At 45.3% G+C, this 26659-nt stretch overlaps 2 protein-coding genes across 2 annotated transcripts in view; both read right to left on the reverse strand.

Annotated features, from left to right (window-relative positions):
- Positions 1-8549, reverse strand: part of LOC309384261 (uncharacterized protein) — a 38555-nt gene extending 30006 nt beyond the window's left edge. The window contains exon 1 of the mRNA XM_081937534.1: positions 8529-8549. The gene's annotated coding sequence lies outside the window, so the exon portion shown is untranslated. The remainder of the gene's footprint in view (positions 1-8528) is intronic.
- LOC309381939 (uncharacterized protein) overlaps positions 1-26659 on the reverse strand; it is a gene marked incomplete at its 3' end in the record, with an annotated part of 62584 nt that overhangs the window by 9576 nt on the left and 26349 nt on the right. The gene's annotated exons all lie outside the window — the stretch shown is intronic.

Genomic DNA, 26659 nt, shown 5'->3' on the forward strand with positions numbered 1-26659 from the left:
CGCCCTATGGTAGGGGCCCCCTCCAAGGCTCCCTGTGCTCCCCCTAAGCTTAAGGGGAACCCACCGAGAAGACGAGCAGCGGACGCGAACATCCGTCACCTTCAGGGACCGGAAGTGATCTCCCAATTATATGTAGTATTAAATACTGGATTTCTTTTTTGTATTTCGCAGACATTATTCCTAATAAAAAAAATGTAGGTTTCCATTCTATTTTAACCCCCGTTATTGCCTCCAGCCAATTTTTGATATTTTTCCAAAATTTTCTGGCCTCCTCACAGGTCCACCATAAATGGTAATACGTTCTGTGTATCGATTCGCATTTCCAACATTTTGGGGAGGTATTTGTTGATATTTTAGCTAACCTTGTTGGTGCCAGGTGCCATCTATAAAACATTTTGTATTGGTTTTCCTTGTATGCAACTGAGAGTGTCATTTTTAAGTTTGTTCCCCAAAATTTTTCCCATTTGTCTAATTCAATATTATATCCAAAGTTCTGCGCCTATTTTATCATTTGTTCTTTCACAATTTCCTCTTCCATTTTATACTTCAGGAGAAATTTATATATTCTCCCTATCATCTTTCTATCTGAGCTTTGAATAATTTTATCCAATTTGTGTGGTTCTGTTTCGATGTCATATAATTTGATATCTTTATTGTATTTAGTTTTGATTTGAAGGTAAGTTAGCCAGTCAACTTTCATGTTCTGTTCTGCCAATTCTTCAATTGTTTTTAAGTTTCCCTGTCTATCAATTAAGTCTCTATATCTTAGCATTTTGTTCAAATCTATAAAATTTGGATGGGTCGTCCTTTCTGTCGGTGATAGCCAATTCGGAATTTTCACATAGTGGGTTTTTTTTATTTTGAGCCATTTTTTGCAATAACGCTCTTCTAATTAAATGATTTTGAAAGTATTTGTGTGTTTTATTTTTATCATCCCATAGGAATCTATGCCAGCCTGCTTGCAAATCATGGCCTTCCAAGGTCAAAATTCTTTTATTCTTTAGCTCTATCCAATCCTTCACCCATGTTATTGATACTGCTGATGCGTATAGCTCCCAATTTGGTAATGCTAAACCTCCCCTCTCCTTGCTGTCTTGCATTGACTTTAGTTTAATCCTCACTTTTCGTCCCTGCCAAATAAACCTAGCGGTTATTTTGTTTAATTCTTGAAAGAATTTTTTACCCGGATTAATGGGTGCAGCTTGCAACAGGAATAAGATTCTTGGTAAAATATTCATTTTAATTGTCGCTATACGTCCCATGAGTGATAGTTGAATATTTTTCCAATTTTCTAACTCTTTCTTTATTTGTATCACTTATTTATTATAGTTATCATCTTTAATTGTGGAACAATTTGCTGACACCCAGATCCCCAAATATTTCACTTTCTTAGTTATTTGCATTCTGGTTGTTACTTCCAGTTCCTCTTCTTGCTTTTTTGTCATGTTCTTGGTTATCATTTTTGTTTTGTTTTTATTGATCTTTAGTCCTGCCACTTCGCCATATTCTTCTAATTTTTGAATTAATTTCAGACTGGATTCCAATGGGTCCTCTAGAACAAATACTAAGTCATTGGCATAGGCTCAGGCCTTATATTCTTCATTTTTGAGTCTTAAACCTTTTATTCCCTGGTCCTTCCGAATTTCATTTAATAAAATTTCCAAAGTCAATATAAACAGCAAAGGAGAGAGGAGGCATCCCTGTCTGACTCCTTTTTTATTTCAATCTTCTCTGTTAATTCTCCATTCATCAGAACTTTGGCTGTCTGATTGTTATAAAATCCTTCTATCATTTTAATAAATTTTTCTCCGAATTCCATCTCATCCAATAGTGTTATTATAAATTTCCAGATTACGTTGTCAAATGCTTTTTGTGCATCAAGGAAAACCAGTATCATTTGTTTTTCTGGATGCGCCTCGTAGTACTCTATTATATCTAGGATGATTCTCGTATTATTTCTAATGTGTCTGTGAGGTAAAAATCCGTTTTGGTCTCGGTGGATTCGTTCATTTAAAACCTGTTTAATTCTTCCTGCCATAATTGCTGGAAATATTTTATAATCGGAGTTTAGTAATGAAATTGGCCTGTAGTTTTGAATTTCTTGTAGGCTGGTTTCTTCTTTTGGGATCAGCGATATTATTGCTTCTGTCCATGATTCAGGTATCTTGGCTTTTCCTAAAACTTCATTAAACATTTCCTCTCCTAACTCTTCCAATATTATTTTATTACATTTGTATAGCTCCACCGATATTCCATCTGGTCTTGGGGTTTTATTATTTTTCTGGTTTTTCAAGACTAATTCCACTTCAGCTAATGTTATTGGCCTGTTTATCGCCTCCTTTTGCTCTTTTGAGATTGGTGTTATCTTTTCTTGTTTAAATAATGCTTTATTTGTTTTCCTCCATACTATCTTGTGCGTATAGTTTTGTAAAGTATTTATGAATAATATTCTTCTTTTCTTCTGCTTTGTATTGAATTCTTCCCTCATCATCTTTTAATTGATATATCATCCTTTTTTCTCTTTCATTCTTCAGTCTGTATGCCAGCCATTGTCCAGGTTTGTTGGCTTGTTCAAAGTAATTTTGTCTGGCCACTTTAATTTTCTGCGCTAATTCCTTTTGATTTATTAAGTTGATCTTATGTTTAATTATCTCTCTTTTTTCTTTTTTAATTTTATTCTTTGGGTCTTTCTGGAGTTCATCTTCGGCTTCCATAAGTTCCTTTTGCATACATTCTTGTTGCTCTTTTTGTTTTCTAGTTTTTTTCGCCATGTAGGCAATCGTAAGGCCTCTTATGTATGCTTTCATAGTGTCCCAGAAATTTTGAATTGAGGTATCCTCTTTTTTATTTATTCTAAAAATTGTTTTAATTCTTTCTCCAGCATTTGAGTGTATTCTATTTCATTTATAATATTTGAATTCATCATCCATATTTTTCTTCTTCTTTGACCTTTCCATCTTAATTTTATTGGATTGTGATCTGCCCACTCATTTGCTTCTATTTCAATTTCGTCTACTTGATTGCATAGACCAGATGAAATCCAAGCCATGTTAATTCTTGATAGGGACTGATGGGGGTTCGAATAAAAGGTATATTGCTTTCTTGTTTTGTGCCTTTCTCTCCAAATATCGTGTAATTTATATTCCATTGCCATCTCAAAAAAGGATTTGGATAGCGTATTTTTTTTGTTTTATTTTTCTTTTTGCTTTCATAGTCCATTTTTTTATCCACTATTGCATTATAATCCCCAATTAAGCAAATATTTTCATATTCTAATTCATTTATTTTGTTGTGTAGTTTCCTATAGAATTCCTCGTTTCTGATTTGGTGCATATATGACTATTAATAATATCGGTTTTTCTGTTGTCTCTAATTCAATCATTAGTATCCTGCCTTCTTCATCAGAGTAGACTTCTTTGGAATTTATTTTTTCCTTTATATAGGTTGCTATCCCTCTTTTTTTTTCTGCTAGTGCCGTATAATTTCCCTAGTTTTTTGTTTTCCAGTAAGTTCTTACATTCCCTTTTAATATGCACTTCCTGTATGCAGATTATATCTACCTTCAGTTTCTTAAGTTTGTTAAATATCTGCACTCTTTTTTTTGGTGCGTTCAGTCCATTCAAGTTTGTTGAAATAATTATTTCCTAGTCCATCTTTAGATGGGGTATTTTTTGTTGCTTCTAGTTTGTATCTGACTTTTCCCTCTCGCGCCCTCCTTTTCTGCTCTCTCTCTTTCTTGCCTCTGTTCTTCTTTCCTGTTTCTTTACTTGTCTTCTGATGTTTCTTCCTCTTGACTTCTACTTTCTAGGTCCTCTTTACTTCCTTGTTCTTCTTCCCCTGTGCAGTATTTCTCATAGAATTCTTGCGCTTCTTCTATATTCTCTATCTTATACCTTTTTCCTTGCCAAGACACCAGTACCCCTTCTGATACCAACCATCTGTACATTATTCTGTTTTTATTTAACTGATTTGTTAAAAATTGGTATTGTCTACATCGTTCACGAATTCTCCGTGGAATCTGTTTAAGCGTGATCAACTCTTTTCCCTGGTTCGTAATCATCCCTGCTCTGGTTTTTTTTAATACTTCATCTCTAGTTGTTTTTTTGGCAAATCTTACATGCATTTTTCTCGGGAGCCTATGTCTTCTGGCATAATTAGTATGCACACGGTAAGCTTCATCAATATCCCCTCTCAACTCTTGTTCTTTTCTCTGTAGAATTTCAGTGAAGATTCCATTCATTTTTCCTTTCAGGTCTTCCTCCTTCTCTTCCGGTATGTTTTGGAATCTTAAATAGAATGCAGCTTTTTCATTTTCAAGTCGAATTATTGATAAATCTAGTTCTTTATTCACTTGTCTATATTCCAGCTCCATTTTTTCCATCTTCTGATCTGTTTGTTCTATTTTTGTTTCGACGTTCTGGATTTTCTGTTCGTTGATTGCTAAGGCATTCTGTATCCTTTCAATTTCGTCATCCACGGTTTTAATATTTCCTTTCAATTCTCCCATTTCATTTTTCATTTCTTCATGATTCCTCCTTCTCTCTTCATGATTTGTAGCCGTCACTTCTTGGTTTTTCATCAGTTTCTCATGTATCATCTGGAGCATCAATTGCATACTCTGCATTGTTGGTGTTGGTCCCGTTGTTCCTGCCATCGTTCCGCCTTTCTCCAGCCCCAATGCGCTCTCAATTGATCTTTGATTTGAGGAGGGGGGTGTTGCCGAAATCGTATTAGGTGTGGTTTTTTTTACTAACTTTGCTGAAGTTGCCATTCTTATCCCCCTATTTATCCTTGTCCACAATTGCATATAAATTCTACTTTACTTCTACTTTATCAGCAATATCAATATTATCAATAATTATATATCTCAATATTTAGCAATAATTAACCTTCCTTGATATCACGTTTCAATATCTACACATTCTTATGTATTTTTCCATTCTATTTTGATCCTTAATTATTATATATCCTAGAGTTATATATCACACTGTTATCTTATACAAATAGATGTCTCTCAATTGTATCAATTATATGGGTATTCAATTCTAGTGATAAGTTTCTCTCTATGCATATATATCAGCTTATGTCACGGGTAAGGTTTTTTGCATCAGATCGCAGGGTTCAAATTTTTGATCCACTAGGTGTCACCCTCTGTTCAGTATCACTGTTAGTGTCAATCAGTTAATGCAACAAGCAACAAAGAAAAACAGAGGGTGGGTGGGTAACGAAGCCCTCTAATCATTTCAAAAGAGCAAGAAGAAAAAAGTCAACAAGTCAACAACCAACCCGAATGTTAAACAATCCTTTTGTGCTTTACATGTCTTCTCAGCAGTTACTATGTCCTACTCCTGTTGTCCATGCCGGGTTTTCGTTCTCCCTCTGGCCAATTTAGTTCAAGTTATTTACGCCGTCAATTCCAACTCAGTAATTCTGCTCTCACAGCTTTTCGGCAAAAATCTGAAAAATCTCCTTCCCTGAGCCTCCTTCTTTCCAGCTCACCCTCTCTGCCAGTTACACGTTGTCCTTCTCTTCTTTGGGTTGTTAATAATAGTAACAGATGTCTCAATTTCAACTGCTTTCTGCTTCCTTCTTATGCGGTCGCCATTGCTCCAGTCCTGACGAAGTGGCAGGATAGTTCCTCGTCCGTTTAGTGGGTTTCTCCTACCGCTGGGAGGATTTGCCTTATCACCCCAGTGTCTTCAGAGTTTCCCCCTTAATCTGTTGGTCCCCCCAGGATCCACAGCGCTCAAAAATGAGCCCAAACGAAGAAGTTAGAGTTAGAGGTCAGGAGAGCTCCCGTTCCTCAACTCCAAGCATGATGACGTCACCACAGGAGCATGTGACATTTCAGATAAGTGGCTCTCTAGTCTCTTCTGAAAAACCTCCAGTGGTGGAGTACCACAATTTCTGAGGGCAAGCTATTCTGCTGGTTACTTGTTTTCACCATTAGGAAATTCCTCAGTCGTTCCATAGTATAAAGAGGTGAAGTAGCAGCCAAGTAATGCTAATAAAATGCCCTTGATCAATTGATCATCAGCAAGTATGACTACATCTATATAAGCCAAAGTTGTAGGAGTTTCCTAGTCTCCAACATTGAGTTGTGTATTAATACAGTGCCAAAGAATAAAGAATCGGCAATGATCTTAGAAAAGGAATTGTTGCTACCCACCAATTTGGGAAGGTTTAAAATACCATTTCCAAACAATTGGAAACTCATCATTCTACAGTGGCGGATTTTATGCACAAGTGTAAAACATTCAGGAAAGTTGCTAACTTCCCCAGGAGTGGAATTTCAAGGAAATTCAATCCAAGGTCAGACGGTGCAATGGCCACTGAAATTGCAAAGAGTTATATCTGTTCCTTTAACTTTAATGGGTATGTATTTTAATGTCTCTAAACCGCCCGCAGTTATGTCATGGTAAGGTTGGTGGCCAATACATTTTATAAATAAATATACCTGAACAGTCAAAACATTCAATTAAAAAAGAGCTGGGTTAAGCACAGCTCCACACTGTAAAAAACATAGGTGCGCACACGCACCCTGTACAATTAGCCTCGGAGACTTCGTAATGGCGGGAAAGTGTTCCTGCGAGGGAGGAAAGGGCTTAGGTGCTGCTCCGGGCTGTAATTGTGCAGGGCATGCACGCGGCTATGTTTTCCACGCCGCTGCCTGGTACTTTTAACTATATCAAAATCCACAACCAGACCTGTCATCAAGAGCCAAGCTCAGGAGCCTGAATTGGCCCCATTCACACAATGAAAACCTGCTTGCTAAAAGTACCCTAAACCATGCACAAAGGAAAAGAGCAAAAATAAAATGCAATGCAGGTAAACAAGTTTAAAAATGAGTGGAATTATAAAATGTAACAGAGAAAATGATATGAATGAAAATATAAAGTTGGGTTTCCTGAAATGCCACCCTGAGAACCCATCAGAAAGTAAATAAGCAAGGGCAACAATGGAAAGGAGGAAAGATGAGGAGGGAAAGGAAGAAAGTGTAAAAGCAGAGGAATTAAGGGAGGGGAATTAAGAGTAGGAGAGCGGGTAACAAGGAGAAGAGAGGAGGTGGGGAGGAAAGAGGGGAAGAAGAAGGGAGGAAGGAGGAGAGGGAAAGGAAGGAAGGGTGAAGCAGATGAAGCAAAGGAGGGGAAGTAAGAGTAGGAGAGAGGGTAAGAAGGAGGAGAAGAGAGGAGGGGAGGAAAGAGGGGAAGAAGAAGGGAGGAAGGAGGAGAGGGAAAGGAAGGAAGGGTGAAGCAGATGAAGCAAAGGAGGGGAAGTAAGAGTAGGAGAGAGGGTAAGAAGGAGGAGAAGAGAGGAGGGGAGGAAAGAGGGGAAGAAAAAGGGAGGAAGGAAAGAAAGAAAAGGTACAAGCAAAGGAAGTAAGGGAGGGGAATTAAGAGTAGGAGAGAGGATGAGAGGGAGGAGAAGAGAGGAAGAGGGGAGGAAAGAGGGGAAGAAGAAGGGAGGAAGGAGGAGAGGGAAAGGAAGGAAGGGTAAAGCAGATGAAGCAAAGGAGGGGAATTAAGAGTAGGAGAGGGTAAGAGGGAGGAGGAGGAGGACGGGAGGAATGAGAGGGGAAGAAGAAGGGAGGAAGAAGGAGGGAAAGGAAGAAAGGGTAAGGTAGTAGGGAGGGGAAGTAAGAGGAGGAGAGAGGGTAAGAAGGAGAAGAGAGGAGGAGGGGAGGAAAGGGGGGAAGAAGGGAGGAAGGAGGAGGAGGGAAAGGAAGGAAGGGTAAAGCAGATGAAGCAAAGGAGGGGAAGTAAGAATAGGAGAGAGGGTAAGAGGGAGGAGAAGAGGAGGAGGGGAGGAATGAGAGGGGAAGAAGAAGGGAGGAAGGAGGAGGGAAAGGAAGAAAGGGTAAGGTAGTAGGGAGGGGAATTAAGAGTAGGAGAGAGGGTAAGGAGGAGAAGAGAGGAGGGGAGGAAAGAGGGGAAGAAGAAGGGAGGAAGGAGGAGGAGGGAAAGGAAGGAAGGGTAAAAGCAGAAGAAGTAAGGGAGGGAAAGTAAGAGTAGGAGAGAGGGGAAGAGGGAGGAAAGAGAGGAGAAGAAGAAGAAATTTTATAGTTAGGGATCACCATAACATGAGGAACTGTATTAAAGGGTCGTGGCATTAGGAAGGTTGAGAACCACTGGACCAGAGGAACATCAGTCCGACCTTGTTGCCCAGAAAACATCAGGTCCGTAACAGAATAATTGAGTTGGGGGGACCTTGGAGGTCTTCTAGTCCATCCCCTGTTCAGGCTTCCATCCTGATCAAATGGCTGTCCAACTTCCTCTTAAAGCCCTCCAGTGATGGGAGCACCCACAACCTCTGGAGGGAAGCCATTCCCAAAGAATCCACCTTCACTTGGAAGAGACTTTTCCAATCTTCCCACCAGGAGGAAAATTGCAGCCACCAGTTTCACAGCCTGCAGCACCAGTGGGCTTAAATTCGGGGAGGGAAGGAACCTGCAGCAGCAGCAGCTGAGATGCTTCAGCCCAGTTGCTTCTCTGCTTCCAGGACTCTCCTCCCACCCGCCCTCAATTCACCTTCCAGCTGCAGCTTCGACCATGGGAAGAGCACAAAAGCCGCTCTGCACACCACTCTCCTCCCATGAGCGATCCGGAAGAGGAAGTTCAGCTGTCCCAGTGGCTTTTTCAAAAGGGAACTGGGCTTTTTCTTCTACGCTTCCCGTCGCTTTCCAACCATTCTAGCAATACAGTACTCGATGGTTTTAACTCCTTTAAGCTCAACCACAGGTAGCATCCGCTTTCTAGGCACAGGTGTTGCCTGTTTAAGCACCATCTCCAGATAGAAGGCATTAAAAAAATATCTTTAGCCAGTTTCTACCTAAGGCGTTTGCAACGTGTTTTAAACTATTAAATGCTATCAAGTAGTTTTTGACTTCTAGCAACCGACTTTGCAGCTGAGCCTAGTGAAATAGTGAAATGTGATGTTACTTAACCTTGTGGAGATTAACTATGTGCCCAGCCATAAACGTTCATGAAGGTTTTACAGAATTACACAATCAGCTTTCTTAGGGGTGATTCTCAGTGGAGATCAAAACCTCTCTACATGCCAAAACTTTATGACTCTGAGGCTCCCAGGATTTTAGGGCATGGCAGCAGCATCAGGCCAGACCCTCCAGGGGAAGGAGCTTCACTCCTGCTGGCCAGGGCTGCATCCAAGAGCATCAACCACCAAGCTTCATTCTTGGAGGAGGAAATTTTATATCTGCTGAATGCCAGGTGTAAATTATGTAAATTTGCTAGCACCGAAGTCTCCCATTAGGTCACACAGAGAAACATATGCAGCAGGGCATAGAAAATGGAGCCTAAGAAAGATGGCCTGATTGCCTATATATGGTAGAAGAAATGTACCCTCCCCCCCAAAAAATTGTAAAAAAAAGAGGGGCAAAAATAGAATAGCCCATCAAATCCCATGGCTAACTGATCACCAGACTAACCTTTTTAGAAAGATAACCTGCAATGCTATATTTAATGCAGATTTAATAAGGTATGGATGGTGAGGATAATGGCTTTTGGTTCTGGAATTTGTTGTATGGAGGAATCTGGAATAAAATAACTCCAAACTTTTATTGATTTCCTTTTCATTCAAGAACTCAAGATGGCATATAAAGCACTTCCTGGGCAGCCTGCTTCAATTCTTCAGGGTAAAGGTCCCCCAGACAGCCTACCTACCGTGATATATTTTTTGCCTCTCAATGTTCCATAGCTCATATAAGCATGCATTATTATTAGAAATACATAAGCGGATTGAATGCAAGAATTGTGATTAACTTGATTAGCTTTATTTGTATTAGAATGTATGACACTCATGTGCCACACTGTTCACACATTGTTTTGATGTTTTGATTATTATTATTTTTAAGCTTGAAGAAAAAAAAGAGAGGTGGGGAGAGAGAGAGAGACAGAGAGAGAGAGACACAGAGAGAGACACAGAGAGAGACTTGTTGATTGTAAGTTCCTTGGGGTTGAGAAGATGCCCACCCAGTCATATGACCACCTAGCCATGCCAACTCAGTCGGTCCACCCGCCCCCCAACAGTCTAAAGGACCGTGAAGTGGCCCCGTTTAAAAAGTTTGAGGATCCCTGGGTTAAGGTCATGTCCTGTTCTTAATCCCATCACCTGGAGGTGAAGGTATTTTGTTTGTGGATAGCCTGGCCCAGGATTTTTTTAATGAGCATCTGCTGTAGGCTATTAGGGGGGCTGCTTTCTGCCTCTAAGAACGTGTTTCTCCATTTCTTCTTTGGAGAATTATAATATTCTACCTCTTTTAATAGTCCCCAAAATATTTCATTCTTGGGTGGGGTGGGGCTTCCCACAATTTCCCCCTTTTGGGCTATATATATTTACATATGTTGCCCAACCTACGCGCTATTAGAATGGTCTCTGTACTTTCTATATACCTGGAACATCACGAGGGATGCTTGCCTGGCATCCTTACTTGGGGTCTATTGAAATGGGAGGTGATTTTGCAGGCCACTGGGACAAGGGAAAGTACACTGGTGGAGGCAGCAGAGGAGTCTCATGATGATTATGGCAGTGGCCCCAAAAAGGAGAGTTTTCAACCCATGAAGGTCTAGCAGCCAGGGCAGAAGTTCTTTTAAGTAGAAAAGAAATGTATAGTGTGCAATTTTCTGTGTCAATACTTTTTAGGTATCTGATGTCACTTTCTGTGAGCTTTCAGTCAGGTTTGAAGCAAGCACGTCTCAAAATTCTTTGCAGCCATGATTGTGCTTAGTAGATAATCAAAGGCTGCCCATTTCCAAGGATTGCTTCCTAACTTGCCTTAGTTTATTGCATCCAGGATTTGTTAGGCCAAATTTAGATTAGCCAGTGTGCAAGTCAGGCTATGAATATTTTGGAAGTTGTGAACAATGAGCCCTGGGACTCCTATTAATGCAGTGATAACCAGTGCAACATATTCTGCTTTACTGGGCAACATCATTTGTGAGTCCAGTGGTGGGTTTCAAAAATGTTCACTACCAGTTTGGTGGGCGTGGGGGAGGGGGCATATGACTGAGTAGGCACGTGCAGGAAACGGAAGCTAAGGGGTTTTTTAATTAAATGTTTTGCTTCTTTTTTAGGGGGTTCCAGGGCGGGGGGGAGGGTCCATCAGACCGGGAGGGAAGCCAGTGCCAGGCAAACAGGTGAGTCCAGGAAGGAAGGGAATGAGGTGGGGGGGGGGGGAAGAAAAGGTCATTTCAACGGAGGGTTGTTTTATTACAACGGTCGTGGGGAGAGGGGGATGCGAGGACAGGAGAAGATCCCAAGGTCGGTTGGGAGACCGTGGCTGCTGGCTACGCCCGGTCGTTTGTACCAACCCCCGCAGTCTGGGTGGTCAGGAGCTACAGAGCCAGGGCCTGCGGCTGATGCTTTGCAATGCAAGGTCTGTGATTAACAAGGCCCCCCTCATCAATGAGTTGATCTCAGAGGGGGAGCTAGACCTTGCAGGGATAACGGAGACCTGGTTGGGCCACGAGGGCGGTTTGCCCCTCGTGGAAATGTGCCCACCGGGTTTCCGGGCATTTCATCAGCCCCGGGCCCTGGGTAAGGGTGGTGGGGTGGCGGTAGTTATTCGGGAATGTTTGGAGCCGAGAGAGTTCACTGTTCCTCAGATACCCGGGTGTGAGTCCCTTGGTGTGAAATGGGGCCCAGGGAGGCAGTGGGGCTTGCTGATTGTATACTTGGCTCCTCGCTATGCATCAGCAGCCCTGCCCGAGCTCCTCGAGCTGATCTCGGAAACGGCAGTTGAGACCCCCAAGCTTCTGGTTATGGGGGACTTCAACTTGCCGTCGACGGGAGAGGCTTCTGAGGTGGCTCGGGAGTTCATGGCTTCCATGACGGCCATGGACTGACCCAATTAGTTCAGGGCCCCACTCACGAAGGTGGTCACACACTGGACCTTGTTTTCGTATCTGAGCAGTGGACGAGTGATCTGGGAATGGGGGATTTAGTCATCACGCCCCTGTCATGGTCTGATCACTCATCTCTCTGGCTGAACTTCCCTGGCGCTACCTCCCACCGCGAGGAGGCGGAACCAGACTGTCTAAGCTGGTACCGCCCCAGGCACCTGATGGAACCGGATAGATTCCAGACGGAGCTTGGGCCAATACCTATAGCCCTGACCCGCTCCCGGTCGGAGGACCTAGCGGCCGCCTGGAATAGGGCGGCGGCTGGGGCCTTGGACCGGGTTGCGCCTTTGCGACGTCTCCTGCGGCAGCGATCCACCCGGGCTCCTTGGTTTACCGAGGAGCTGAGGGTGATGAAACGCCACAGGAGACGTCTAGAGAGCAGGTGGAGGTCCTCACGCTCCGAATCTGATCGAGCACAGGTAAGAGCCTACTTGCGGACTTACCTTGTGGCATTAAGGACGGCCAAACGTAGACATTGTGCCGCCCTTATTGCGTCCGCCGATAACCGCCCTGCCGCCCTGTTTCGGGTGACCCGCTCCCTCCTATCACAGAGGACGCGGGGGGCACCCCTGCAGGGAAGAGCAGAGGAGTTTGGGGAATATCTGCAGGACAAAGTCGCTCAGATCCGGAGCGGATGGGCCCCCTTCAGTGGACCGGACGAGCCGTCAACAGCGAGTCTTGTGAGGCCACTCTGGGAGGAGTTTGACTCTGTTGCCCCCGAGGATTTGGACAGGTTACGTGGACGGCTGCGACCCACCACATGTTCAATGGACCCGTGTCCCTCCTGGCTGGTACTGGCATCCTGGGAGACGACACGAGGCTGGCTTCTGGGCCTGGTGAATGCTTCGTTGGGTGAGGGATCCTTGCCAACCGCCTTGAAAGAGGCGGTGGTGAGGCCCCTGCTCAAGAGGCCTTCACTGGACCCAATGGAACTAGCTAATTACCGTCCAGTCTCCAACCTTCCCTTTTTGGCGAAGGTTGTTGAGAATGTGGTGGCGCAGCAATTTCCGCGACACCTCGACAAATCCGAATATCTAGACTCACGCCAGTCCGGTTTCCGACCCGGGCACAGCACGGAGACAGCCTTGGTCGCGTTGGTTGATGATCTCTGGAGGGCCAGAGATAGAGGTTGTTCCTCTATCCTGGTCCTATTAGACCTCTCAGCGGCTTTTGATACCATCGACCATGGTATCCTATTGCGCCGGCTGGGGGGGATGGGAGTCGGAGGCACCGTTCTACGGTGGTTCAGCTCCTACCTCTCTGACAGGACGCAATGTGTGTTGACAGGGGGGCAGAGGTCGACCCTGAGGCCACTCTCTTGTGGGGTGCCGCAGGGGTCGGTCCTCTCGCCCCTCCTGTTCAACGCATATGTGAAGCCGCTGGGGGAGATCATCCGTGGTTTTGGGGTTGAATACCATCTGTACGCTGATGATACGCAGCTGTACATCTCAACCCCAAACCACCCCAACGAGGCTGTCGAAGTGATGTCCCGGTGTTTGGAAGCCGTCGGGGTCTGGATGGGGGACAACAGACTCAAGCTCAACCCCTCCAAGACTGAGTGGCTGTGGCTACCGGCACCCCGGTTCAGCCAGCTAATTCCATCGCTGGCCATAGGGGGTGAACAACTCCCCCCTTGGAGCGGGCGCGCAATTTGGGCGTCCTCCTAGATGCCCGGCTGTCTATGGATGACCATGTGGCAGCCGTGGCAAGGGGGGCGTTCCACCAGGTTCGCCTGGTGCGCCAATTGCGCCCCCTACTGGACCGGGATGCCCTACGCACGGTCACTCATGCGCTGGTGACGTCTCGCCTGGACTACTGCAATGCCCTCTACATGGGGCTTCCCTTGGGACGCATCCGAAGACTACAGCTAGTTCAGAACGCAGCCGCGCGGGTGATTATGGGGAGCTCAAGATACTCCCATGTGACACCTCTCCTGCGCGAGCTGCACTGGCTACCTGTGGTTTTTCGGGTGCGTTTCAAGGTATTGATTACCATCTTTAAAGCGCTCCATGGCACAGGACCCAGTTACCTGCGGGATCGTATCCTCCCGCACACATCCCTACGACCAATCCGCTCTCACAGGGAGGGACTACTACTGGTGCCGTCCACTAGGCAGTGCCAGCGGGCGACGCCTAGGGGTAGGACCTTCTCTGTGATGGGCCCAACCCTCTGGAATGACCTCCCCCCCGACATTAGAACTACCACTGACTTCCGTTCCTTCCGTCAAAAATTAAAGACTCACCTGTTTCGATTAGCTGGCCTGGCACATTCTTAGTTTTTACCTCCCGATGGATATATTTTAATGGGTAATTTTGGGTAATATTTTAACTCTTGGGTTACTAGAGTTTTTAATGTACTATATTTATTATTCTATATACAGTCTTGTAACCTCCTCCACCTATGTATTTAATTATTTAACTGTTTTATGTATGTATTTTATAACGCATTTTAGTGACTGTACACCGCCCCGAGTCCCTATCGGGAGAGGGGGTGGTCTATAAATTCGAATAATAAATAAAATAAATAAATGGCCAATTTGATGGCACTCATGCCCACTCAGTCATATAAACCCACCACCACCACCAAGCCAACGCCCACAGGAAAAGGTAGGAAAATGTCTGAAGTTTTTCTTTACTGGGCAAGGTTTTTCCCTGCACACAACAGTTGAGAGACGCTTGCAATGGGGAGACTGGCAGCTCCAGATCTTGTGGCTTTTTCAGGGTTTTCTTTAAAAAAGCTGTCTCTCCAGACAAGCTTGAAAACCTTCGAGGTTGCTTCGGGAAGGGGCAGTCGGGCAGCATTCCCCCCCCCCCCCTCCATGGGCAACTGCAGTCTCGGAGCCTGCAGCCTTGGAGCAATTCCTGGCCTTTGCACAGTAAAGAAAAACTTCTTGTGTGCGCGCTTTGAATTCACCGGCGCTGCCCCTCCCCCCCGCCTCCATGTGGAACTGGGGTAAGGTGAGGGAGGTCCTCCTCAGCATTTTTTCCCACCAGTGTGCTGAGCTCACCCTTGCCACCCCTCCCACCCCCTGGAGATCCAAGCTGCGGTGAGGGGGGATGGCTGCAAGGCCGGTGTCTTCGGGAGACACTGGTCAGTGCAGAGGGGTACCAGGCTAGCACCAATGCTTGCCTGTGTGTAGGCAGGAGAGGGCAGTTCTGTGGATACATGTGACGACAGCGAGGCAGGGTGAGCGTCAGAGCGGGACGGTTTGGGGGCAGGGCAACAGCCAACAGCCTCTGCTTACGTCCAAAAGCTGGTGGCCAGATGGGAGGAGGCTAAGGACAAGTGCAAGATGACATGCTGCTTCTGGGCCAGTTTGGGCAGGCACTACAGAGCTTGGCAGGGACGGCTTGCCTGAAAGAACTATGGCAGAGCCTTGCAGATATTATGTGCTGGCTGTCCTCTGGGTAAGGCCCCTCCTCCTCTTCCCTTCCCCTTTCCACAGTGTCCTGTTTTTCCAAACACCCAGGCTGGGCAGCAATTCCCAGGGAAGTGCCCCAACCGAGGAGGCTCAGACTGTATCCCACGGCTTGCCCAACACATAAACCATTCCTGTCCCTTTCAAAATGGCCACCCAGCGCTTCTATGGGTTGCCCAGGGCCAACAAGCAGCTTGTGAGACATGTATGTGTAAGGTATGCTGCCGCTTGCACCAGAACACAATGTGGCACGTTGCGCCGTTACCACAGTTCACATCAGGGATGAATCCAATGCCGATTGAAAATGGTGGTTGCTTCCAGGACTAAGTCATGAGGCCCAGTGATATTTGTCCTTCCTCTCTCCCCAAAATGAAGTTGAGAGATCTTCAAAAGATAAGGAGGCAGGTGTAAGGTCACGTGGGGTGGGAGTCAGGTGTAAGAGGGGGAGTGAAGGGCCAAGAGGATACAAGGGTTAGGAAACACAGCACAGGGTGTCTTGGAGGTTGGGGGAGGCCTAGAGATACCTACGGCAGGCCGACCTAGCCCTGTGCTAGGCCTCCAAGGAGTTTTTCCCAGCTCTGAGTAGACAGTGTTCTGCTTAGTGACTCACACATTTGATTAATGGCTGCATCAGGGAGAGCAGGGGGATTCGGGTAGTAAAGGAAAGCAACTTCATTTAACAGCCATTGGAGAATGCAACCATAATTCAAGGCCCATCATAGTTATATCTTGACTACTACTTTTAGTTATATCTTGACTACTACTTTTAGAAGACTGAAACTCCAAATGTGGGAATTCCATAATCAACATACAAGAACCACCCAAAATTCCTTTTTGAGGAATTCCACTACTTCTGGAAAAAGAAATATCCAGAAACTCTGCTGATAACCAGAAACTAGTAGATAGCCATTTTCCATATCACTCCACATTCAAATTTAATCCTGACAAATGTTCGAGAAAAATGAATCAGGCCAAAATTCAAACAATCAATTAGTCACCTACACTTTCAATAAGAGATCACAAATGAAATTCAAGCATTCTCTAAACTCATCTACTTTTCCTCATAGGGATTACCTTGTGTGCAATAAGGGATGATTAATGAGTGGACATTTCTAAGATTTCTCCATGGTGTGAGTCCTCTGGTGTATCATTAGGTGGGAATTATGATTGAAACATTTCCTACAGATGGGCATTCAATGTGAGTCCTGTGGTGTCTCACCAGGCTGGAACTCAGACTATAACATTTCCCACAATCAGGGCATTCAAAGGGTTTCTCTCCTGTATGAGTCCTCTGGTGTGTCATCAGGCTGGAATTATCACTAAAAGTTTTCCCACAAATAGGACATTCAAAGGGTTTTGTGTGAGTCCTCTGGTGTCTCACCATACTGGAATTATGACTAAAACTTTTCCCACAAATAGGACATTCAAAGGGTTTCTCTCCTGTGTGAGTCCTCTGGTGTGTCACCATATTGGAATTATCATTAAAGCTTTTCCCACAGACAGGACATTCAAAGGGTTTCTCTCCTGTGTGAGTCCTCTGGTGTCTCACCAGGCTGGAATTCAGACTAAAACTTTTCCCACAATCAGGGCATTCAAAGGGTTTCTCTCCTGTGTGAGTCCTCTGGTGTATTATAAGGAGGGAATTCTGAAGGAAACATTTCCCACAGTCAAGACATTCAAAGGGTTTCTCTCCTGTGTGAGTGCTCTGGTGGGTCACCAAATTGGAATTTTTACTAAAGCTTTTCCCACAGATAGGACATTCAAAGGGTTTCTCTCCTGTGTGAGTCCTCTGGTGTTTAACCAGACTGGAATTCTGACTGAAACTTTTCCCACAGTCAGGACATTCAAAGGGTTTCTCTCCTGTGTGAGTCCTCTGGTGTATCATAAGGAGGGAATTCTGAAGGTAACGTTTCCCACAGTCAAAACATTCAAAGGGTTTCTCTCCTGTGTGAGTCCTCTGATGTGTCACCAGGTGGGAATTCTGACTGTAACGTTTCCCACAGTCACGACATTCAAAGGGTTTCTCTCCTGTGTGAGTCCTCTGATGTGTCACCAGGTTGGAATTCTGACTGTAACGTTTCCCACAGTCACGACATTCAAAGGGTTTCTCTCCTGTGTGAGTCCTCTGGTGGTTCACCAAATTGGAATGATTACTAAAGCTTTTCCCACAGATAGGACATTCAAAGGGTTTCTCTCCTACATGAATCCTCTGGTGTATCACCAAGTGGGAATTCTGAGTATAACGTTTCCCACAGTCAGGACATTCAAAGGGTTTCTCTCCTGTGTGAGTCCTCTGGTGTATGACCAGGTGGGAATTCTGACTGTAACGTTTCCCACAGTCAGGACATTCAAATGGTTTCTCTCCTGTGTGAGTCCTCTGGTGTGTGACCAAGTGGGAATTCTGACTGTAACGTTTCCCACAGTCAGGACATTCAAAGGGTTTCTCTCCGGTGTGAGTCCTCTGGTGGATCACCAAATTGGAATTATTTCTAAAGTTTTTCCCACAGTAAGGACATTCAAAGGGTTTCTCTCCTGTGTGAGTCCTCTGGTGCATGACCAGGTGGGAATTCTGACTGTAACGTTTCCCACAGTCAGGACATTCAAAGGGTTTCTCTCCTGTGTGAGTCCTCTGGTGGATCACCAAATTGGAATTATTTCTAAAGCTTTTCCCACAGTAAGGACATTCAAAGGGTTTCTCTCCTCTGTGTGTGATCTTGTGTTTCAGGAGTTGGGAATTTCTAATGAAACTTTTCCCACAATCTCTACACTTATAAGGTTTCTCCATGGAGTGAATCCTCTGATGTATTACCAGGTGGGAATTACGATTGAAACTTTTCTCACAGTCAAGACATTGAATGGGTTTTTTTTTTCATTTATGGTTTGTCTGGTGTTTCACAAATAAGAATCATAACTGAAAGTTTTCCAACAATCAGGACATTCTAAGCACTTCTCTCCTATGTGAGTCTTCTGGTGTATCACCAGGCTGGAATTGTGACTTTCCCATAATCAGGACATTCAAAGGGTTTTTCTTCTGTGTGAGTACTCTGGTGTCTCATGAGATGGAAATTTCTAATGAAGTTTTCCCCACAATCTAGACACTTATACCGTTTCTCCCTGGAGTTAATCTACTGATGACTGAAATTGTGACTAAAATTTTTCCCACAATCAGGACATTCAAAGGGTTTCATTTTCGTGGGAGTCCTCGGGTGCTTCATCAGGATGGAATTCTCAATGAAACTTTTCCCACAGAAATGATGTTCAAATGGTTTTATTCTTGTGTATGCATCCTTCAGTGTCTCAAGACCTGGGAATTTCTAATGAAACTTTCACACAATCTGCACAGTCATATGTTTTCTCCCTCCTGTGAGTTATCTCATGTAACCCATGTTGCCATGCTCACTATAGCATTTACCGCACTTTTGTGGCTTCCCACTTGTGTAGAGATGCTTACATGAACCACAAGGGAGCTGTTGTGACCATAGCTTTTGCCACATCCAGGTAATTTGTATGGATTTTCTCCTTTCTGGCTCCTCTTGTGTATAATCAGTTGTGATTTGCAATCTGTGTTTTTTCCCCAATAGGCAAATCTATGGAGCTTTTCCACAGCTGATATTCTTGAGGAGGTCAAAAAGATTGACAATGCCTTGTTTAGTGGTGCTTTCATTCAAGCCGTCTTCTTCCTCACAGGGAGAGGCCTGCATTCCTGTCTGCTCTACGTGGCTTTACTATTGATCTTTTCCTCCCAACAGACTTCCAGATATTTATTCCCTCTTTTGCTGAATGATAAAAAATATCCCTTCACTTATCATGTAATTTATCCTTGAGTTCTGCACAATCTGCTTATTCTTTCTTGATTTTCTCTCTTTTGTCTAAACAGCTGCTGGAGGAGGAACAGATTTGTATGGTTTTCTGCAGGAAATGGAAAATATTTTGATTTCTGTCTTGATTTTCTTCTCTTTTCAACGTTGCTTGTTATTTACAGTTGTTCCGAGTGCTCTTATTGCCATCCTGTTTGTCTGTAAGATTCAAAGAAAAGGGGAACTTTTATTGTTTGTAAAATGGCTAGAGATGATGTGAAAAAAGAAAAATAGTATATATTACAATGAAAAAACAAACATCCCCCAATACTAGAACAATCACTTACATTATTGATTCAGAGGATATATGGAGTACTTCTGAGATCCATGTTCAAATCTCCATTCAATCAAATTTGCAAATTTTTAGCAATACAAAGTGTTATCATCAAATATATCTTGAAGTGCGGGGGATAGGATATGTAATTGCAGATATATAGATAGTGAGAAATACAGATACACCCACCTACACATGTATATATGGAGAAAATCTATGTCTTTCAAGCCTGACAAAATGGTCCAAAAATGGTTAGTCAAACCTTCTGAGATACATTTAGAGATGTGGGGGCTTTAATTGATGAAATGATGCCGAAAGCCTCTGCAAGCTTTGAAGCACCACTTTTGCTCATGGAAGTCCTCAGCTGCAAATAAGGGCAGAAAATACTGTCTACAACACTTCTGATAACGTCCTTGTTCAAGTAATCCATAGTAACTTTGAAGACTTAGGGAAGAAGTGGTAAGTGAGGACTATCTGTGCAACCAAAGATGCCAGTAGCTATTTCTTTAGAAAGTTCTGGATTAAGCACAATTGAACATGGTTAATACATGGATGGGACAGGAAATACCATACTTATTGGCAAGACATGGAAGTATAAAAACTTGTAAATTGTATTCATCTGTCATTTTCAATACACGTTTGGATTACAAACTATATCAAGAAGGCAACATCAAGATGTAATGGGAGACTTAACTACCCTGATATCAACTGGGAGAGAAACTCTATAGCAAGTAATTGAAATTGAAATTGAAATTTAATTTGTTAGCCGCACCCTCTCCAAACGGACTCGGGGCGGCGTACAATAAAATACATACAATATACATATAAAATACATATACAAATACAACTAAACACATACACATACATATACCTGGAGGAGGTAACACTCGTAAAATATATCTAAAAATACAATTAAAATAGCTATTTAAAACACCCTCAGTTAAATTACAAAATTTAAAAAACCCGTCAGGAGCAATAGGATAAAACTATGGTTAAGCCAGGCCAGCTAATTGGAAGAGGTGGGTCTTGAGCTTTACACGGAAGGAGCGGAGATCGGAGGTAATCCTGATATCAGGGGGGAGGTCATTCCACAGGACTGGGCCCGCCACAGAGAAGGCTCTGCTCCTAGGCGCCGCCCCCCGACACTGTTTGGTGGACGGCACCTGGAGAAGTCCCTCTCTGTGCGAGCGAATTGGTCGTAGGGATGTATGGGGCAGGACGCAATCCCGCAGGTAACTAGGTCCTGTGCCATGGAGCGCTTTAAAGATTGTTATCAAAACCTTGAAACGCACCCGATAGACCACAGGAAGCCAGTGCAGCTCGCGCAGGAGAGGTGTTACATGGGAGTACCTAGTACTCCCCATAATCACCCGCGCGGCCGCATTCTGGACCAACTGCAGTCTCCGAGTGCATTTCAAGGGAAGCCCCATGTAGAGAGCATTGCAGTAGTCCAGGCGAGACGTCACCAGCGCATGAGTGACTGTGCGTAAGGCATCCCGGTCCAATAGGGGGCGCAATTGGCGCACCAGGCGAACCTGGTGGAACGCCCCCCTTGCCACGGCTGTCACATGGTCATCCATGGACAGCCGGGCATCCAGGAGGACGCCCAAATTGCGCGCCCGCTCCACGGGGGCTAGCTGTACGCCCCCGATGGCCAGAGATGGAAACAGCTGGTTGAACCGGGGGCCGGAACCCACAGCCACTCCGTCTTGGAGGGGTTGAGTTTGAGTCGGTTGCCATCCATCCAGACCCGTACGGCTTCCAAGCACAGGGACATCACTTCGACGGCCTCGTTGGGGTGGTTCGGGGTGGAAATGTACAGCTGGGTATCATCAGCGTACAGATGATATCCCACCCCGAAACCACAAATGATCTCGCCCAGCGGCTTCATGTATGTGTTGAACAGGAGTGGCGAGAGGACCGACCCCTGTGGCACCCCACAAGTGAGGGGCCTTAGGGTCGACCTCTGCTCCCCTGCCAACACACGTTGCGTCCGGCCGGAGAGGTAGGAGCTGAACCACCGCAAAACGGTGCCCCGAACCCCCAACCCCTCCAGTCGGTGCAACAGGATACCATGGTCGATGGTATCAAAAGCCGCCGAGAGGTCTAATAGGACCAGGATAGAGGAACAACCCCTATCTCTGGCCCTCCAGAGATCATCAACCAACGCGACCAAGGCCGTCTCCGTGCTGTGCCCGGGTCGGAAGCCGGACTGGCGCGGGTCTAGATAATCATTTTTCTCCAGATGTCGTGGAAACTGAGAAGCTACCACACTCTCAACAACCTTCGCTAAAAAGGGAAGGTTGGAGACAGGACGATAATTGGCTAGCTCCGTTGGGTCCAGGGAAGGCTTCTTGAGTAAGGGTCTCACCACCGCCTCTTTCAAGGCGGCCGGAAGAGACCCCTCGCCCAACGAAGCGTTCACTAGGCCCAGGAGCCAGTCACGTGTAACCTCCCAGGATGCCAGTACAAGCCAGGAGGGACACGGGTCTAGCAAACATGTGGTAGGTCGCAGCCGTCCATGCAATCTGTCCAAATCCTCGATGGCAACCAAGTCAAACTCCTCCCAGAGTGGTCCCTCAAGACTCGCCTCGGACGTCTCCACTAGACCACTGAAAGGGACCCATTCCTTCCGGATTTGAGCGATTTTATCCTGCAGATATGTCCCAAATTCCTCTGCCCTGCCCTGTAAAGGGGCTTCCCGCGGCCTCTGAAACAGAAGGGAGCGGGTCACCCGAAACAGGGCGGCAGGGCGGTTCTCTGCGGATGCAATGAGAGCGGCACAATATTGTAGGAGATTGAACAGATAGCCCAAATCTGCAAAGATGAAGTCAGGAAACCAAACGCTCAGAATGAACAAAGACTTGGAAGAAAAGTTAAAGATAAAGAAAACAAGTTTCTTTCAACATATATAACAAGAAAAATGTCAAGGAAACAGTCCACTAAAATGGCAAGGAAATAAGAAAGAGTAGAGAGAAAGCAGAGCTGCTTAACTTATTCTTTGCATCAGTCTTCATTCAAAAAGAAACTATAGCCCAAGCAATCAAAAACATAGAAGACAGAGTAGACATAAAAATTAAAATAAGGAAGAAAATGGTAATTGAACACCTGTCTCACCTTGATGAATATAAATCACCAGGACCTGATGGATTACATCCCAGAGTTCTGAAGGAGCTGGCAGATGTTATCTCAGAACCATTGGACCATATCTTTAAAGAATCCCAGAGCACCAGAAAATACCAGAGGATTGGAAAAGAGCTAATGTGGTTACCATCTTGAAAAACGGGGGGGAAAACAGACCCAAGAAACTACAGACTAATCAGCCTAACATCAATACCTGGGAAGATAATGGAAAAAAAGTAAAGAAAAAACAGGTCTCCAAAGAAGAAGTCAGGAAAGCTCATGCTAGAATAAACTAAGACACGCAAGTTATGTCAAAAATATTTAAAAAGATAAAATACAAGAAAAAGGTGATAGGCACAATTGGCCCACTAATGGGAGACGATGGCAAGGAAGTGACAGTGACAATTAGAGACAAAGCAGAGCTGCTTAATTCATTCTTTGCATCTGTCTTCAGGCAAAAAGAAAAAGTAGCCCAACTTACAAAAGACAGAACTGTAAAAGATAGACTAGGCACACAAATTAAAATAGGGAAGAGAACACTTGTCCACTCTAAGGTAAAGCTTCCCCTTGCACATACGTGCTAGTCGTTCCCAAATCTAGGGGGCAGTGCACATCTCCGTTCCTAAGCTGAAGAGCCAGCACTCTCCAAAGACCACTCTGTGCTCATGTGGCCGGCATGCCGAAGGTGCACGGATCACTCTTACCTTCCCACCAAAGGTGGTCCCTATTTTTCTACCTGCATTTTTACGTCCTTTCAAATAGCTAGGTTGGCAGAAGCTGGGGTAAGTAACGGGAGCTCATTCTGTTACGTGGTGCTACGGATTCGAACCGCCGACCTTTCCAATCAACAGGCTCAGCATCTTACCCGCTGAGCCACCATGTCCCCTTGTTCGCTCTACAAAAATTTTAATCACCAGGACCATATTGATTACATCCCAGAATTCTGAGGCACCTGGCAGATATGATCTCAGAACCATTGAACCATATCTTTCAAAGGATCATGGAGCAATACCCAACATCCCAGAAGAAAGGGTCAAGATACAAGAGAATCTCAATAGCCATTCCCAAAGAATCCACCTTCACTTGGAAGAGACTTTTCCAATCTTCCCACCAGAAGGAAAATTGCTGCCACCAGTTTCACAGCCTGCAGCACCAGTGGGCTTAAATTCGGGGAGGGAAGGAACCTGCAGCAGCAGCAGCTGAGATGCTTCAGCCCAGTTGCTTCTCTGCTTCCAGGACTCTCCTCCCACCCGCCCTCAATTCACCTTCCAGCTGTTGCTTCGACCACGGGAAGAGCACAAAAGCCGCTCTGCACACCACTCTCCTCCCATGAACTATCCGGAAAAGGAAGTTCCTCTGTGCTTCTCTTCCTTTCTAGCAATACAGGACTCGATAGTTTTAACTCCTTAAGCGCAACCACAGAGTCCGCCTACTGTAGCGTCAGCTTTCTAGGAAGGGATGTTGTCCCCTTGACTTCCATCTCCCGATAGGAACCGCTTGTCGCGTGTCTACTTAAGGCGTCTGCAAGATGTTTTCACTAGTTAAATGCTATCAAGTCACTTTTGACTTCTAGCAACCGAGCTTTGGAAGTGAGCAAAGTGAAATAGTGAAATGTGATGTTACTTAACCTTGCGATGATTAGCTATGTGCCCAGCCCTAAACGTTAATGGCATTTGTTTACACAATTACAGACTAAACTTTCTTGTGGGTGTCTCTCAGTGGAGATCAAAGCCTCTCTACACCCCAAGTCTTGCGGTGTAAATTATTTGGGGTAAATTATTTAATGTGGCTCCCAGGAATTTAGGACTTGGCAACTCCATCAGGTGAGAAGCTCCAAGTGAGCCAGCTTCACTCCTGCTGGCCAGGGCTGCATCCAAGAGCACTCCGCGTGCCATGTTCATTCCTGAAGGAGGAAATTGTATATCTGCTAAGTGCTAAATGCCACGTGCTTCTGTAAACTGGCCTGCATCCATTAGTTCACAGAGAATGCAGCAAGGCCTACAAAATGGGGTCTAAGGAAGAGGGTGTGATAATCGACTGTATATTTGGTAGAAATGTTTCCAAAAAGGATTTGTAAAAAAACCAAACAGCCAAAGTAGAATAGCCCATCAAACCACATGGCTAACTGATCACCAGGCTAATCTTTTAAGGAGGACTCCCTACAATGCCACTTTTAATGCAGATTTAATAAGGCATGGGTGGTGGTGGTGATGATGATGATGGCAGAAGTATTCCAGTATTTGCAGAGCTGCCACAAAGAGGTGGGGGTCAACTTATTTACCAAGGCAAGAAACAATGGATGGAAACTAATCAAGGAGAGAAGCAACCTGGAATTGAGGAGAAACTTCCTAACAGTGAGGACAATTAACCACTGGAACTGCTTGCCTTCAGAAGTTGTGGGTGCTTCATCCCTGGAGGTTTTTAAGAAGAGACTGGACAGTCACTTCTCTGAAATGGTATAAGGTTCCCTTCTTGAGCAAGACGTTGGACTAGAAGACCTCCAAGGCCCCTTCCATTTCTGTTCTATTCTGATGATATTGGCTGTGAGGTCTGTTGTGTGAAGGAATCTGGAATAAAATAACCCCAAAATTCTATTGATTCCATTTTCATTCAGGAACTGAAGATAGCATACAAAGCATTTCCTGGGTAACATGCTGTAATTTACAGGGTAAATGTCTCCCAGACATCCCCTACTTACCGACTGTGACATACATTTTGCCTCTCAATGTTTCATAGCTCATGGAAGGCGGCTTTTGATACCATCGACCATGGTATCCTGTTGCACCGACTGGAGGGGTTGGGGGTCGGGGGCACCGTTCTACGGTGGTTCGGCTCCTACCTCTCCGGCCGGACGCAACGTGTGTTGACAGGGGAGCAGAGGTCGACTCTAAGCCCCCTTACCTGTGGGGTGCCGCAGGGGTCGGTCCTCTCGCCGCTCCTGTTCAACACATATATGAAGCCGCTGGTTGAGATCATCCGTGGTTTTGGGGTGGGATATCATCTGTACGCTGATGATACTCAGCTGTACATTTCCACCCCGAACCACCCCAACGAAGCCGTCGAAGTGATGTCCCGGTGTGTGGAAGCCGTACGGGTCTGGATGGATGACAACCGACTCAGGCTCAACCCTTCCAAGACAGAGTGGCTGTGGCTGCCGGCCCCCCGGTTCAACCAGTTAATTCCATCTCTGGCCATCGGGGACGTACAACTTGCCCCGGTGGAGCGGGCGCGCAATTTGGGCGTCCTCCTGGATGCCCGGCTGTCCATGGATGACCATGTGACGGCCGTGGCAAGGGGGGCGTTCCACCAGGTTCGCCTGGTGCGCCAATTGCGCCCCCTATTGGACCGGGATGCCTTGCGCACAGTCACTCATGCGCTGGTGACATCTCGCCTGGACTACTGCAACGCTCTCTACATGGGGCTTCCCTTGAAATGCACTCGGAGACTACAGTTGGTCCAGAACGCGGCCGCGCGGGTAATTATGGGGAGTACAAGGTACTCCCATGTGACACCTTTCCTGCGCAAGCTGCACTGGCTACCTGTGGTCTACCGGGTGCGTTTCAAGGTCTTGATAACGATCTTTAAAGCGCTCCTTGGCTCAGGACCTAGATACCTGCGGGATCGTATCCTGCCCCATACATCCCTGCGACCAATCCGCTCGCACAGAGAGGGACTCCTCCAGGTGCCGTCCGCCAGACAATGTCGGGGGGCGGTGTCTAGGAGTAGAGCCTTCTCTGTAGCGGGCCCAGCCCTGTGGAATGACCTTCCCCCGGATATTAGGACTACCTCTGACCTCCGCGCCTTTCGGATAAAGCTCAAGACCCACCTATTCCAAATAGCTGGCCTGGCTCAACCATAGTTCGCTCACTCTGCTCCTGACGGGTTTTTTAATTTTAATTCTGGGGTTTTTAGATTTTACTGTGTTTTAATTGTCTCTATCTGCCTCCCTTCTCCATGTCCATGTCCATGTATTTGTTTATTGTGTATGTGTTGTCTATTTTATATTTTATGTGTTTTCTTGTACGCCGCCCCGAGTCCTTCGGGAGAGGGTGCGGCTAAGAAATAAATT

The sequence above is a fragment of the Natrix helvetica genome (assembly GCF_964273705.1).
Source record: "Natrix helvetica genome assembly, chromosome: 1".
Classification (NCBI taxonomy): Eukaryota; Metazoa; Chordata; class Lepidosauria; order Squamata; family Natricidae; genus Natrix; species Natrix helvetica.